General features: G+C 37.2%; 1 pseudogene; it reads right to left on the reverse strand.

Moving 5' to 3' along the window:
- Positions 1-15,179, reverse strand: part of LOC137253827 (venom dipeptidyl peptidase 4-like) — an 81,056-nt pseudogene extending 65,877 nt beyond the window's left edge.
- Positions 15,180-15,452: the final 273 nt, after the last annotated feature.

The raw sequence follows: 15,452 nt of genomic DNA on the forward strand, positions 1-15,452 counted from the left end.
CAAGAAATTTATGTAATAAGTAATACACACATAGATATCACGCGGGAATTTGGTTCACCACAAAAACATGGGCCCGTAATCATAGTCGAAATAAAATGGAGTTTTATTGGTTTAAACATGGTTCTAAATTAAATATCATTTTAAGTCTGTTATAGTCCATTTAAACACTATTTTATCTCTAAAAAAGTATTTTAAATTTAAAATGACATGAGCCTGATTTGTATTTTTTAAAAGAGGTTTTAAGTTGGTGGTCTGCTGTCAAAAGTTGCGTGAAATTAAACAATTTGCTACTTAAGTGCGATGAACTTAAATCGAAGTGAAAAAAGTCTTCTCCGGCAAGCAAATATACATCAGGAGCTAATTTATTATACCTAGAATGCGTATTAATATTGTTACGAATATTAGCAACACTAAGGGGTACTGCCATCTCTAAGCCGATGCTAAGCAGTGATTGTATGCACATCCATAAAACAATCATTATGTATCTATCAATCATTACGTCTACACATATGTACGTACATGCAGTGAAGAGCAACGCACATCCACATGCATATATCCTCCCGAAAGTATGCAATGAAATAAGCTATAAAATCGTGCATCTGTAGTTACAGCTCTGAAATTTGATAGGTGATGGCCAACTAGTAGATTCTGGAAATGGAAGCGCCTAGCAGATGCAGCGAGGAAATCAAAGAGTATATAAGGCCGCAACCGTAGAGGCGCTAGAATCAATTTTGATTAAGACGCCATCTGGCGAGCAATAGCAGTATTATTTTGAAAATCAGTTGTAGTGTTATTGTGAAGTACTTTAATAAAGGCCATTTTTCCATTATTCAATATTGGAGTTATTTATTCAACAGTTTAGTGATTCGAACTTAGCAGAAGGTTGCAAATAAGAGGATTTGCAGTAAATTCGTTACAATATGTTTGTGATGAAAATCACACAATCTTAAAATGTGCGATGGTTACTTGGCTCCACATATGGGAAATCTTTAATTAAGACTATTCCGCATTCAAAGATATTTGTTAGTTTTGATATTTTAGTATCTTTTGAGGAAAAAGTAGCATCCTATACTGATTTTGGCATTAAATTTAGAAATAAATATTCAATGGAAGGCATTATTTACCACAGGCATCGATTTCTAATACATGTCAAAAAATTTAGGTAGAGGTGTCAAATGACGCGCTTTAATTTTGGAAGCAATAATCCGAAGGCGGCCACCGTGGTGTGATGGTAGCGTGCTCCGCCTATCACACCGTATGCCCTGGGTTCAACTCCCGGGCAAAGCAACATCAAAATTTTAGAAATAAGGTTTTTCAATTAGAAGAAAATTTTTCTAAGCGGAGTCGCCCCTCGGCAGTGTTTGGCAAGCGCTCCGGGTGTATTTCTGCCATGAAAAGCCCTCAGTGAAAACTCATCTGCCTTGCAGATGCCTTTCGGAGTCGGCATAAAACATGTAGGTCCCGTCCGGCCAATTTGTAGGGAAAATAAAGAGGAGCACGACGCAAATTGGAAGAGAAGCTCGGCCTTAGATCTCTTCGGAGGTTATCGCGCCTTACATTTATTTTTTTTTTTTATTTTAATCCGAAGGCGGCAAAGTAATACTTGTACTCTGTCAAGATATTTTTTGGTTGATGTAATTTTGGTGATATTGTTGTACACAAAAAGAATTAACTAAAAAAGCATTTTGAGCCAGTTTTGCAGCCGTTTGAGGGTAATTATTCGGTTTTTTGTGAATATCTAAACAATTTCTTATTTCTGACTTCTAATTATTGAATTAAATTACAGAATTCTTGAATTCAATTCTACTGGCATTGCCTTTTGTGTGTTTTATTCCCCTTTACATTTGCCAATTCCTCTTAAAAGAAAGCGTGAAATAAAACACGGAATACACCAAGAATTAGCAACAAAAATTTTAAGAACTGCTTGGTACAGGCGTTGCTGAACTACTTCCCTCCTGTATCACCCTCTTAGTCTATGTCATGATCGATTTGAGTTCAATGATTTTCTAATGTAAAAGGGACTTATACTTTGTAGGGCCATGTACAATGGCTCAACATTCTAGGTTACTTCTTTCCTATGGAAAACTATACTAAATTCCCTTTATTTATGCTGACTTTGCGAAGACAAACCCAAATTTTATTTAACCTGATTATCATTGAATGGCCTGCATACCTACATATTAGTATCGAGGTTAGACATATCCCTATTCGGTTTCGGGTCTACTAAATTAGGGTCACCTAACATTTAAGGTTTGCATTATTTTGGGTGCCACAACTGTCTTAAAGCAAACAACTTTTCATTACAACATTCTGACAAACTATATAAACTATTCAACATGAATACGAGTGTATGCGTGGATAGCCATGTTGCTTCCTTTTCTTTAAGGAGCCCAAATCCGCTTTAACTACTTATTCGTTTATGTTGCGAGATTTAAATAGTTTTTTAAGATCAAAATGCGTTTTCAGGTACTCCTTTGACAATTTTTGTGCTATTGTAAGAGTTTTTGTCAAGTAAAAAATTACCATTTTTTATACGAGGAGTCAAGTAACCACGGTTGTAAGGAACAGGGTGAAATTTAAAAACTTCTAAAAAATTTCTTCATAGCGCCAACCAATACATTTTTTTCATACGGATACGCGGAAATTGTAAATTAGATGAAGTAGATTCTCGCACAAAAATGTAATTTTTTTTAGAATGGATATGTATTATATTATACGTATACAGAATTAATAAAGAGAAAAAAAATACCAAAATTAAAGTAATGCCTGGTTGTAACTTTCTCTGACACACATGCTTCCACATTCTTTCAAACTTCCGCTTACCTTAAACTGCCTCGTTTCAAAAGTAGTTTTCGACGACAGTGATGAAGTGGATAGATGCGAGGGTGGTGGTAGTGGCGCACCATCAAAGAAACGGTTTTTATAATACGTCGAGTTCGCAACAGCAACGAAATTGTGCTGACTGCGATGCGAATCGGAGCGTGTGAGCGTGGTGACAAGTGGTGGTGGTGGTGAATGATTATAATCACTGTGAGAATATTGACTAAGTGAATGTGGACGATATGTTGATGGTATTTGTTGCTGTTGTTGCTGCTGTTGCTGGTGCGGCTGCTGAGTTGGATGATAGGCATTATGATGTGCTGTATATAATTGATGCGGCTGTTGTTGTTGTTGCTGTTGCACAGCTGATTGCTCCTGTTGCGAGGGCATTTGTTGTTGTTGCGCTACAAACTCAATCGGATGTTCACACTGACAACGTCCACCACCGCTTTCGTGGCGCGTTCTCTCCTCTACACTTTTGCTGGCGCTCAAATAACGTTTACGTGCATGTATATTTGGTGGATGCGGAGGTGGTGGTGGTATATCTGCAGGTGTAATAAAAGTATGTCCCATGTTGGCGCTTGCGGTTGTAGAGGTGTTGCCAAAAAGATTGTTTTCTATTGTAATACCACGCCCCGCTACGTTCATATCCATGCCGTTAATATCAATACTAATATTGTAATTGCTATGTTGCATTGAGGGTTGTTGATGCTTTTGTGTTTGCTGTTGTTGTAGTTGTTGTTGCTGCTGTTGTTGTTTTGGAGTATCATGTGGCCAATAGAATTCGGTGAATTCATCAAATGTAACAGTAGCTCCGCCGCTGGTTTTAGCCTCAACACTAATGTTACCCATACCACCACCAGCACCACTGTCGCTACACCCCTGATATAACGGTAGGTTGCTGTTAGCATTTGCGTTGGTTCTAATATGATTTGGTTGTATGGTAATATTATTGTGATGTTGATATTGTTGAGGTTTTGCTGGCCCATAGTTTTGCATTTGTTGTTGCGTTCCTGCGAGTGGTTGTTGTTGTTGCTGCATTGGTATGCGCATTATGCCACGCTGTGACTGTAAGGTGTGTTGTTGTTGCGGGTATTCTTGTTGTTGTTGTTGCTTGCGATGATGAAAATATTGTTGAGTGGCTGGAAGATACTTCGCGGCCGAATGCGTTGTTGGTATTTATTTTCGAAGTTATTATTGTTGTTGTTGTTATTTAAGTTATTGTTGTGCGTATTGTTTTACAGTGCATTTTACAGTTATTGTTATCCAAGTTGTGGCAGCACACAAAAAATAAAAAAAAAATTGCCAATATCAATCATTGCTTTCAACTTTGCGAGTTTTGGTTTTCATGTTTTTGGTTTTGTTTTGTTGTTGTTGTGTTTTTTTTTTTTACTTGTTTGTGGTTTTTAACATGCGTTGAAAATTAATAATGGTTACCAAGCAAAAGCAATAAATATAGGCATGCAAAAATCGGAAACTCACTACAGCTACAAAAATAAAAAAACAACAATAAAGCTACCCTAAAAGCTTTTTTGGGTAAAAGCAGTAGAAATTTCTGGTTTTTGTTTATTTTTTGCTAGCGAAAGTTGTTCATACTATGCATATTTGTATGTATCTATATATTTTTTTTAGTAACCCACACAGTTTTTGAAATTATTAAATATACATGGTGATCGAAAATCACGATTTGGTACTACGCCCACGTGTTTCTGGGACCTAAGTCGTTCATAAAAGTAATAGACTTTCGATCGTTTTGATCACAGCAGATGACAACATAACATTAGAGCTGCCACAGGCCTCTGGTATTTGTAACAGCTTTAACCACAGAGCAAGGAAGGAGTCTTTAATAATTAGAAAACTGTTTGTGAAGTACAATGAAACATAGGCCGTAGCCTTTTATCTGCCAAGTCCCTGCAGAGAAAGAGTCTCAAACCAGCTCAATAAAGGAACGGCAAAATATCTGTGCAGTCGGCAGGCTTCTATCTAATTCAGGAGCTTAACACTAAACCCAGAAGAATTCAACAAGGGATGCTGCACGAGGTTGTAGTTCCCTACTAGAAGGAGTAACGATTGTATATTACGCCGATGACTGCACGATAATCGCAACAGGCTCTGGCCCTTCCATTGACGTATTTTGATGCAAAATTACCAACTATCTCCCTAGCGATTCCAGTTTCTTCCCCATGCGCGATTAACCATTGTCACCTACCGCATATTCGGTGACAAAGTGGACTCAATATTGAAAATCTATGTCGACGGCATTAGTCTAACGACTGTGCAGCACACAAAAATATTGTACTTTAAGTTCAGAGCTGCATAGAAATCTGTAAGCCACTCGTTGGCAGAACTTGGAGCCAAGAAAAAAAATGCTCATAGGAACAGCAATTGGTCCACCGTTTGTATGCGTCTACGATAAGTTCATCCAGATTTAAAGAAACACCCTGGAGGAAGCTGCAGTCCTGCAAAAAAACCTCTTAAAACTGCCATGTCAAACAGAACACCATTTACACAGCGAGACGGGAATACTCGCTAACAAACAGTTTCTATTAAACATCCAGCAACCTGGACATCCCAACAGACATCTGTTGGAAGAGGCTCTTCCTCCCAGGAACGCAAAAAGTCATCCCCGCAAGCACCACAAGGAAATCCGGCATTTAAAAATTCAGCCGCATGAAGAAAGGGAACACAAACAGGCACTCACAAACATCCATAAAAAGACCTCGGACTATAATGCCGGAGATTGGCCGGTGAGCCCCGTTCTTAAAGACGAACACTCTTAATTCGCCGTTGAGGAAAGCAAGAAGACGCCCGTCATGCTATCTCAACTTCGATATGGATACTGTATTTTGTTAAACTCTTTCCTATCCAGAATCAACTCGCGACATGCTCAATGTAAGTCCAACTTGTAATATGTTGCCACATGGTAGCAACCACTTTCTCAATTGCAATGTGAAACCAACGCCTCTAATACCCTATCCCCTTTTGTAATGCCTCACAATGTCAAAAGTGTCACAATGTCGAATTGTCAGAATTAGAACTAGTACCGTCTCTAAATGCGATGATTATGCGCTAGTTAGGAAAAACTGCTATTCGCTGCGTGGAAGTTTTATTACAAAAAACATCAGTAAGGATCACTTAAAACTTCAACTCTTCTTAACATTAAATTATGAAAAGTTAGTGATTCATTAAAGAAGTGTATAGTTGTGTGTATATACAACCCCAGTAAATTCCACGAGCTAGACAATTTGTTCATAACACGACACGAATTTACCAACCAAGAACTTGTGGAAAAATCTCAAGTCAGAAGGGATTGCATGTAAAAATGATTCGAAATGCGATTTGGACCCTGACTCGATCAATGACTTCTTTTACAGTCGAGTATATATATAAATAATCGAAATTTCAAACTTAATGAAAATGTGATGTACACACCAGACACGGGTAACAAATTTAAAAAAGCCAATGCCGTTGGTGACAACGGTATAAGCCTTAAGTTTGTAAAACTAATTGCAATCAACATTGTTTCAACGTTAACACATATTATTAACTTTTCGATAACGATAGGGGTGATTTGACTATGATGTCACTTTTAGATTTTTTGACACAGTAGATCACTCCATTCTCTTAATGAAATTACGGCATTACTTTGGATTCTCTTCTACTGCTGCAAGATTTCTCGAAAACTTTCTTACACATTTTTGGCAGAAAGTAGTAGTTAAAAGTGGTTGCTCTGAAACGAACTGGCTGCACTCCGGGGTGCCTCAGTGATCTATACTTGGACCAATTTTGTTCATTATGTTCATTAAAGATATTACTCATTGTTGTAAAAGTATTTCAATACACGGAAACACTAATGCTATAAAGATGTGTATTGCGCTTATCAATCACTTGAATCCCAGCTAATGACCGTCCTTGAGTTTCATTGATAGGGATAGGAAATTGGAGGCATTTAAAATTGAAAAGGCATATTTATCGGTATCAATGAAATCCTTGGTTTTAATCTTTTTTGTTATACAAATTTTCCAATAAAATGAATTGCTTCAATGACATAAGCGCGGAGCATCCAAATCACGAAGCATAAATATTATGAGCCTTTTTTAAGGATCAGTCGATTGGAAGGAATCCCTAATGTCTCAAAAGAGTTAAGAAACTCAACCGGATATGCACAGCTTGCAATTCTCAAACGACTGTGTTAGTAGAGGGATGAGTTGTCTCGGTCCTAATGATATTAAAATCCTCATTTTAAGGTGCCAAAAATGCACTTTCTCGAAACCATTTTTAGTTTGTAAAGATATATTCAATATTTGGAAAAACATTAGTTATTAAGACTTCAGGTGATGTCATCATTTCGCAAAAACTTGAAGGAAAAGAAATCACACCTGATAGTAAAGGAATTTCAAAAATTTGTTTAGCAAAAGCTGCTGTTGAAGTGCTTTAGCCAAAATGAGCTCTAATATTCCTAAAGAGAGTACATTTTTGTAAGTAAAGCCATCGATAGACGAAAAAGCGCGCATTTACTTCATCTGCGGCTATTCCACCAAGTAAGAGGAAAACACAACCCTTGGGATGATCATTACACCTCAAATCCTTAAGGCTTCGGTGTAAACCTGGCAGCGACTGTTTTATGAAGCATTCATCCCACACCCTCAATTTGGCCTGAACGTTTGCCTATGTTGCACTAAGGTGTATCAAATGTTTACAGACAGTGGTAATTTAAATGCGGAGTGAACTGCACGTCCACCACACAAAGGGTATCCGCGGTAACCGAGAAAGCAACTGCCATAGTGATTTCTATTTTTGCTCTTAAATCAATTAATATCAAATTTAGCAGAAATATTTTGTCCGGTTCCTCAAGGCGCATCCAAAAATACCAACCCTAAAGATAACAAATCCCAAGAGAATACTAAAGGAATAACAGCGAAACCCAGGTCTACAATTAAACATTACGTGTTGGTATAACCTACGTTTTTACGGCAACAATAGTTCTGAAAAATCTCATTTATCTTCTTTTTCTCAATTCCATATATTACTGGTGCTGTTAGGACTTAGCGTGATATAGCTCCTTACCCATTTTCGTCATCTTACCATTACTACATCCAGAGATATGTATGGGAGGTGACGCGCCCCTTTTATATATCGAAATTATTTTCAGCCTACGACCATCCTTGGAAGGTTTCTAGGGGGTGGTGCAAATTTGGTTGTGATCGGCAGATCCGTTTAGGACGTAACTCGATTTATACCTACATACAAACATACATAACTTGTATTTTATACATATATACTTATATATAGATAGACTGAGGTAGATAGACTGAAGTTAACAAAATTTTTTAACGGCTGCAGATTACTAAACGTCCAAAAAGAATAACAGCTAATCTCAAATCTGCAGTCAAATTTTAGCTGATAAAATAACCCAAGCTTGTAGGTTCCACGCCCCCTTTTCCCCAATTCTACATTTTACTGGAGGTGTTAGGACTTAACGTCATATAGCTCCTTAGCAATTTTCATTACCCTACCTTTACTATATCCAGAGATATGCAGTATGATATATTCTACTTGTATGAGAGGTGCCACTCCTTTTTTTTATCTATGAGGTATTCCATCCAATTTCGACCAATTTTAAACCCGACCCCTTTAGAATTGGCTGAAAGTTTTTCTTCTTTTTCTAGCTTACGAAAGACGTTTTTCAGAATTTTTTAAAATTTTTTCATCCAACTCAAAAAAAGTTATGAATTTAAAAAAAAAAACGGTGTTTTATTCAAAATGCTATAACTTTTTCAAAAATTTAGCGTTCGGGATCTTTTTTTTTAAATTTGTTTTTAAATTTACTTTTCGGAAAAAATACAAAAAAAAGACTTCAGCCAATTCTAAAGGGGTCGGGTTCAAAATTGGTCGAAATGGGATGGAATATCCCCTATATAGATATACACAAATGTTACGTATACGCAACGGTACCTACCGTTTCTTTTCAGATGGTACGAATACTTTTTCGTGGTTTTTAATAAAACAATGTGCTTTTTAAAAACATGCTGCAAGTGCCAAAAAATTTAAATCAAAAATACAACACAATAAAATATTACATAAACAAAAACTTAAGAGCATACACATAACTCATATAAGCTCAATGCACACACACATACTTTCTCATATTGCCACAACCATGCAAAAATCGTTGGACCATGTGGTCCACTGGAGTACTTACCATTATAGTCCACTGTAATGCAGCAATGGACCAACTCGTGTTTCTACACGAGCACATTGTAAGCCGACCATTGCTCGTTTTTAACGATTGTAATCACTACACGATGTTTATTGGACTGTGTGTACTCCATGGATTACTCTGACGTAATGCGGAGCTGGAGTATATGGTCCAGTCCTAGGACATCGCAATGTTAATTGGACCATATTTTTTGTATGAATTGTCGTTAATTTTGGGGTACTCGGTTGGTCCATAGCGCACGGAGTACTTGCGATTTTTGCAGGGAAGCATCAGGGTCATTAATATATGCAACCAACGACATTTATATGCGCTGGGAAAACTTTTTATCTTGAATTAAAATCTGCAAATTATTTTTTGGTACAACGCCAAGTGGAATAGCGGGTTATCGAGCGCTGCCTTCCTCTAGTATACACACACACACACACACACACACTTTCATACAAACACAATAATTTTCTTCTGCATTTCCTCGATCCTTTATTTGATTATCATTAGTAAATTTGCTGCAGTAGTGGCGGCATAGTTGTAAAAGAGCTGTGAGATGTGAGCGCAGACATGCAGGCGGACGGACAGACAGTGAAAAAGAGCAAACATGTGTGTGTGCTTGTGTGCCATCTTACATGTTCTAGTTACTAATGTGTTGGTAACGACATGTCTGGCCAACATTTTGCCTTTAACCAAAAGCTTTGTAAGGATTTGTATTGAATATAAGTTTAAGCTACGGGCAAATGTGCATATGCCGTTACACAAGTTATTTAAGTTGATGCATGTAAGTGCGCATGTGTGTATGTGCGTGTGTATATGTGTTTCCTTCAAAGAAAGATACTTGCACTCTGCTTTTGAAGGCTAATGCAGATTTTGTGTTAGGGTAGTGAAGTTTGTCTGAGCTGGCCTTTTGTAATATGTCGACATTCTTGCCTTCGCTCTGTGAATGTTTTGTATGTAAATGTATGTGCGAAAGTGTATGAATCAAGGTTGACGACATTGCATAATGTTTACCAGCATACTTTTATGTAACTGGCTTGTATATGCAAACAGTTTAACATTAAATTGTGATATAGCAGAATTATGCAGCTCATATTCACATACAATAAATATGATGCAGTCAAACCAATTGGCTCTTTCTTAGAAGAATAATAGTTTTCCAAAACTCCCAACTAGTTAGAGCTCTGTCTTTTTCCCATTATATCAATTGGTATTTTTAACACAGATGTGTCCTAGGAAAAGCGTGGAAGTACTGGCGTTCATCGACCTGCACATCCGCACCGTAAGTTCTGCTTACCCCAAACTGAAAAAAGAAGCGGTAGAGATGGGTTTAATGGTGAATGAGTAGAAAACGAAGTACCTGCTATTACCGAGCAAAGAGTCAGCGCTTATGCGTGTTTGCAACCACGCTACTGTTGGCAGCCGTAGTTTCGAAATAGTTAAAGAATTCGTTTATTTGGGAACCAGCATTATTACAAACAACAACATCAGCCCTGAAATGCACCGAAGGATCACTCTTGCCAATAGATGCTACTTTGGACTAGGTGGGCTATTGAAAAGTAAAGTCCTCTCTCGGCGAACGAAAATCATACTCTAAAAGTCACTTATCGTACCGGTCCTTCTGTATGGTGCAGAAGCATGGACCACGACATCATCAGATGAAGCGGCTCTGGGAGTGTTCGAGAGAAAAGTTCTTCGTAAGATTTATGGACCTCTACGTGTTGGCGATGGCGAGTACCGAAAAAGATTTAATGATGAGCTGTACGAGCTTCACGCAGACATTAAAGTATTACAGCGAATTAAAACGCGAAAGAAAGATGACGCTCAGGCTAAGAAAGTATTTTTATCAGACCTGGAAGCACAGGAAGAGGGCGGCTCCCACTCCGCTGGAAGGACCACGTGGAAAACGATTTAAACTCCTCTGGTGTGCGAAGGTATTTACAGTCTCAGTATGTATTATGCTAAGGACGCCATTATATGTACACATTTCAATTGACTGAGTTGGTAGGTGCCGTATAACATTGTAGTGATAACGGAGATGTTTCCTGATCCCTCAATCAGTTATTCGCTGGCATTCCCCGGCTTGTGACGATTCAGAAAGACCGTCTTTTCGGCATATCATTATGCCCCTTTAAGTTAAGCTCTTTTGCCTCACTTTGTATGTGGTGTTCAGAAATCATAAGACGACATACCTCGGTAGTTCTGAGTGCAGTATTTTCACACGCCTCCAGTCCAGTATTTTCCAGTATGTATGTTTTAAAGACGACCGACCAAAACCGGCGACGCGTAGTTCATAAGCGGCCAAACAGCTGCTTTGTAAGTTGTACTGACGGCAAGCAACTTGGAAATTTCCTTGCGACTGGATACAATTTCGGAGGTATGTGCCTTAAAGATAAAATTACTGTTACACGTAAGATCTTTGGGTGACTGTCAGTCAATATAGCGTAACGCCAGTGTGTTCCTTCCACGTCAAAGTGGCTGTGCACATGGTCGGCGACAGTTTGAGCCCGCGTGTGGAAAAAACAAAAACAGAAAGACTGATAGGGGGAAGTGCTTGTTGCTTTTATCGTGCAGTCGTCGGCATTGGAAATGTTGGTAATTCGTTCTGGTTGTGAAGGGAGCTTTGATATGTATAAATTACGGGTATAAGACATAAATGCGCGCCACCACGCTGTTTAATTTTCATAGATTTTGTGGTTTCATTACTAAATTGAACAGACGCTTGTCGATCACTCAGATAATTTCCGGTCTATAATTTTAGAGAAGGGTGAGGGAGTAAACCTTGTATGTCTTGAAGTAGTCTGTGGTGCTTGACTGTGTCAAAAGCTTTTGAAAAGTCAAGTGTCACTAGCACCATCCTATGATGAAGTTTTCGGTAGTTCAGTCTGCAATTTATCTTTGTGTTAATTGCGTTTAGCGCGTTGGTCGTAATATGAATTTTAAGGAAGCCATGCTGTAGGCTGGCTGACTCTAGACTTGCGTTTAAATGAAGAAAGCAGAACGATTTCCAACGTCTTCGCTACGGACTAGAGAAATGATAACCACTCATCATCGTTGGCTGGGTTTTTAGACATTCCTCAAAAAACAACTTCAATTACTCGCTCTTGTTTTCGTACCTTAGCCTAACCAGTAGCTTATTTATACTTCTCGTTCATCTTTTCTCTATTCGCTCCCCCTTTTCTCTTTCTTAATAGCTAAGTAGTTGCATGTTGTAATTTCTTTTATCTCATTTCCTTTGAAATTAATTGCGGCTCAACTTGACGTTTACTGCCAATTACAGTAAGCCAGATGGAACCAAATTAAAACCGCAACATAAAAAAAAGGTTAAACGTTTTTGATGAACCAAAGAGCAAGACAAACGCAGGAAGGAAAAATAGAGAAAAAAACAAGTAAGGACGGCTGTGCCGAAGACTTCATACCTTTCATGAATGGGGCTGAAGAAAAATCTTATCCCGTTCGTAATCTCCAAATAATCAGATGTATAAGGTAAGAAATATATAGTGAAGAGATGTACATACCTAAACGATTTTTAAGATAAATATAAAAATAAAAAATGGCAAAAACCCCCTTATCTGAACGATCGGTTGTATGGAATATAACTATATATAGCTCCGATCGAAATGATTTTTGCAGGAAATCTTCTATGATATATTAAAATATATATCACCGAGTTTCACATTTATACTTTCTAAATTTCGGCAGGAATTACCAAAATTGTCTTATCTAAACGATCGGTTGTATGGGAGATATATGTTATAGGGTCCGATCCTACCGGATCCGACAAATGTCTAATATAATACAAAAATACATCCTTGTGTCAAATTTCATTGAGATATCTCAAAAATTTTAGTGACTAGTTTGCGTTCAAACAGACAGACGGACGGACGGACATGGCTATATCAACTCGGTTCGTCGCCCTGATCAATTCGATATACTTAATGGTGAGTCTATCTTCTATATTTCTCAACGTCACAAACATCGGACCAAAGTTAATATACCATTTCATGTTCATGAAAGGTATAAGAAGATTTTGTGGTTGCTTACCAACTGATTTGTGGCATTAGCAAATAATTTGTGCTTACTTATTTTGTAATCATAAAATTTCCGTAGTACCAGTAAAACTATACACTGCACAAAGGACAATGACCACAAAACTTGAATGAGGTGTTCGAAACGTGTATAAGTAATTTATAGCAACACTAATGCTATATACATTAATACTCTCGATTTCCTCCCAAAAAGCGATTCCACTCAAAATTGGCATAGACAACTCGACCAGAAAATGTATTTCTATTTTGCGCAGGGGCCCGGTTAAGTTTTTCATCTTAATACTCTAAGCTTTCCAAGTAAATCACAGCAAGACCATTGGCAGTTTGTTAATAGTTCTTATGTATGTATGGCCCCACCTATTGTTGAACATCTGGTTACCGTCTAGTTTTTTCTAGATTGGCCCCAATGAGAAAAGTCTGGCTAAAGTTGCAGATAGTTTCTACTCCAGTTTGTGCTGTTTCTAGCCCTAATTCAGTAAGGCTGTATATCTGATAATAATGGCTAATATTGTTACGCTAGCACTTGACACTGCCTCCATCGGTATATTCAAGCTTTGCCTGAATAAATTAAGAGTTTAGCTAGTATCCACGTTGAAATTGTAACAGAGTAACTCTAGTCTCTCGGGGTACGTTGGGTTCTGGATCGGCATATGTGCGGATTGGCCTTCAATTATGACACTTACAGCAAGAAAGCGGCGAAGTAGTTAGAAAGCCTTTTTTTATCTTCAACGGATTTTGATTTACGGCTTCTTAAACTTAAAAACTTCATCTTTTAAATGTGGGTGGTGCCACGCCCATATTCCAAATTTTTTGGAACTGATGTTTGTCATCATAAAACCAATCCACCTACCAAATTTCATTAGCTTAGCGGTATTCGTTTTAGAGTTATCTCATTTTGATTTTTCTAAATTTTCCATATCGAAAAAGTGGCGATTTCGCTTATTTTCAATACCAATCTATTCTGGGTGTAGATAAGTCCGTTTACCGTACTTGGTGAAGATATCTCAATTTTAGATCAAGTTATCGTGTTAAAGGACGGACTAACGGATGGACGGACATGAATTAATCAAAATTTGTTTGGATACTGATAATTTTGATATATCGAAGTCTATATATGTGACCTGGTCTATGAAAAGTTGGCTTATGACTCAAAAAAAAAAAAAAAGAACAGCAATAACGTCCTGAAGAAATACATTGTATATCTTTAACAGCTGTTTCTCGCAATTTCTTTTTTGAGTCATAAGCCACCTTTTCATAGACCGGGTCACATATATCTTGGTTCTTTTAAACCATGATTTATAAAGATATTCATAAAATGAAAAAAAAGCGACTAGTAACAATAAGCGGCAGTTGTTGCCACCTACAAAAATTGTCTCTTTCTCACACTGTATGCAAACAAAAAATTATCACTATTAGCTATGTCTACAATAAGCATATAAATCGTGCCACAAAATGCTGAAAAAAAATGACTTACAACTACTTATGCAATGTAATAATCAAAAAGAACGGCCAAGCGCCAAAAAGTATGCCAAATAGCAGTTAAATGCAAAAAAATTACATAATAATCAAAATAAATATCAGCAAAAAGCAATAATACCACAAATTTATTGATTGCACTTGTACTTGTATTTTGTGAGTGTGTGAGTATAATAAGTAAGTGTGGTAGGTTTATTTGGCCTAACACTTAAGGCTTTTTTGGTTCAAACTGGCATTGCGCCAGCATTTTTGGCGGCCACAAGATTGAAGAAGTACCCATACTTAGTAACCTACCTGATCGTTTGCTGGCGTAGTTGCGGCTGGTGATATTTCTGTCATTGGCAATACAGTGTTCGATGGCGTTTCCGCGTTGATTATGTCGTTGTTGGTCATTGACATTTTGCTGATGAGTGCGTTGTTTTTTTGTTTTTTTTTTTTTAATTTAACAGTTATAAGTTACTATTATGATGATTTGATGTGTTTTCTTTTTTTTTAATTTATATATATTTCTTTTTACTTATAAAATACGCTTAACTATTTGCTTACGTTTTTCACTTATCTCTTGTAAATATTTGCCTTTACTTCGGGTTTTTGTGCGTGTTTTGTTTTTCTTTTTTCCTGTTTTATATTCGCGCTGAAAAATGAAGAAATATATTACAAAATTATCCGCTGCTTTTTGTTTATTATTACTTTGTATATTTACTTTTCGCCAACGCCAAATATTATTTAAGTGCCTCACAGTTATAGTAAAGATAAAACAAAAATGTTAATCATTCTTAGCAATGGTTACTTCTCAACACATTACGCCCACATTTATATTGGCCGTTTTTTCTCTAGATTTAACTTTGTGTCTACACATCTTTGTAGTCATAATATATTTTTGTTTATTTTAAGTGCTCTTT

The sequence above is a fragment of the Eurosta solidaginis genome, chromosome 5 (genome assembly GCF_040869045.1).
Source record: "Eurosta solidaginis isolate ZX-2024a chromosome 5, ASM4086904v1, whole genome shotgun sequence".
NCBI lineage: Eukaryota > Metazoa > Arthropoda > Insecta > Diptera > Tephritidae > Eurosta > Eurosta solidaginis.